Below are 2306 nucleotides of genomic sequence, written 5' to 3'. Positions count from 1 at the left end.
ATGTTGTCACTAACTACACCCTATCTCTCTGCTACCCCTTCTAAGTAAACTATTAGAGAAGAACATAAATAAACATCAATCCAGCTTCATAGAATCTTCCACCTGCCTAGATCCCTCACAGTCAGGATTCCGGCCTAGACACAGTACGGAGTCAGTATTGGTGACAGTCACTGACAACATCCAAATGCTGACAACAATGGTCAGGCAGTGATTCTCATCCTGCTTGACCTGTCTGCAGCATTCAACACATCTCCCATCAGATCTTATTGGAGAGACTCAGAGAAATAGGTATCATGGGGAATGCACTAAAATGGCGGACTAATTTTCTGGCTGAGAGAACCCAAACCATCAATCTAGGCCCTTTCAGATCACAGACCACCAAGGTCACCAAAGGAGTCCCCCAGGGCTCGTGTCTGAGTCCTACCCTATTTAACGTTTATGTTACTCAACTTGCAAACCTACTAAAAAACTCAGGGTTCATATCAATCTCCTATGCCGATGATACACAACTGCGTCTTTCCTTTGATATAAATAACACCAGCATTCAGGCTACGGTTTCAGAGAGAATGAAAAACATACAGGACTGGATGAGCAACAACTTCCTTCAGTTAAACACAGAGAAGACAGAAATCATGTTATTTAAAGAAGCACTAATAGACGGGTCCCCTAATTGGTGGCCAGGAGATCTGGTACCGGCCTGTCTCCAAAACAAGTGGTAAGGAACCTGGGGGTTCATATTGACCAGAAGTTAAACTTGGAGGAACATGCCACTTCTACAGCCAGAGCCTATTTCCAAGCACTAAGTCTTCTGCGCAAAGACTTCCCACTACTTCCCCTGTCCACGCGAAAAACTCTGATACAAGCACTAGTCACGAGTCACCTGGACTACTGCAATGCGCTGCTTATTTCAGCCAAGGAATCCTCTTTAAGCAGAGTGCAAGTAGTCCAGAGCACGGCAGCATGATTAGTAACCAACACCCCCCCAGAACAGCTTCACTTCCCTTCTCCACAAACTACACTGGCTCCCTATTCGAAAAAGGATCAGATTTAAAATCTGCTGCATGATCTACAAAGCCCTTAACAACCTCTGACCAAGGTATATTGCTGACAAACTGGTCCGACATACCCCCTAAAAGATCCTTCGCTCAGGATCCAAAGACCTTCTTCTTATGCCTAGTATTAAACAGGCTAGGTTTGTGGGAAAATCGTACCTAGCCCCGCTAAATTGGAATAAACTGTCAATCCACCTTCGACACCGCACCAACTCCACATCCTTCAGAAAGTTGTTAAAAACCGCACTATTCTGATCCCCATGTTTTGATAGCCATAGGCTGCTGCAGCGCGGATACCCCGGTTGGGATGATTCAGGCGCTTTACAAAGGACATAAATAAATAAACAACTAGTCTTCAGGATACAGAGGCAGTGTCACCGAACTGCACAAGAGCACATTGCCCATTCAAATCATTGTAAATAGTCACAAATGAAGAAAAAGTGGATTCTGCATTTTCAAGGAAGATGGTTCCAGGATTTCCCCTGGCTGCATTACAGCAGTAGAGTTGCAGGAGTGCAATGCTTTCATTGTGCAAAGGCTAAGTCGCTGAAATTAACTGAGCTTTCTAAGAGCAGAGGAAGGATTTTGTGATACCGGTTACACCAACTGGAAGAAGGAAATAGAAAGGTTCAAAAGCACCAGAACAGTTATACTCATTCATATGCACTGCGTCAACTAGTACAGTATAGAGGAGGCCAACCAGTCATTCAACAACTATCACAGCTAGTCCCACAACAGAAAGACGCCTTGCTTTGTCTTAACAAAATCATTCATACCATAGCTATTCTGGCAAAACAATGCCTTGCACTTCGAGGTCATAATAACAGTGATGGGAATTTCCGTCAATTTCTTAGTGCACAAGCAGAGGATGTACCTTCTTTGAAACAGTGGATTACAGCAAATCGAGTAGAATATCTCATCCCAGACATCCAAAATGAATTCCCTCAGTTATTGTCCTATGCAATTTAGCATCAAATCCGTATAAATATTGGTGACAATCCATACGCACTAATTGTTGATGGCAAATAGGATATATATATCTGGTTCGGATTTGATGCTAACTTGCATAGGACAATAACTGAGGGAATTCATTTTGGATGTCTGGGATGAGATGTTCTACTCGATTTGCTGTAATCCACTGTTTCAAAGAAGGTACATCCTCTGCTTGGTCAGTATAACGAATACCGATTTCGTATTCGTTATACTGACCAAGATCTGTACCCTCATGAGGATTCAATTGGATTCTATCAGGCT

At 43.1% G+C, this 2306-nt stretch overlaps 1 pseudogene; it reads left to right on the top strand.

The window, feature by feature from the left end:
• The first annotated feature begins 1481 nt into the window (after positions 1-1481).
• On the top strand, positions 1482-2081 carry LOC147658889 (zinc finger MYM-type protein 1-like; annotated as a pseudogene).
• Positions 2082-2306: the final 225 nt, after the last annotated feature.

Source organism: Lissotriton vulgaris, unplaced genomic scaffold, assembly GCF_964263255.1.
Source record: "Lissotriton vulgaris unplaced genomic scaffold, aLisVul1.2 SCAFFOLD_1587, whole genome shotgun sequence".
NCBI classification, from domain to species: Eukaryota; Metazoa; Chordata; class Amphibia; order Caudata; family Salamandridae; genus Lissotriton; species Lissotriton vulgaris.
Note: the sequence above shows the minus strand (reverse complement) of the source record. Positions and strands in the feature narration are given on the sequence as shown.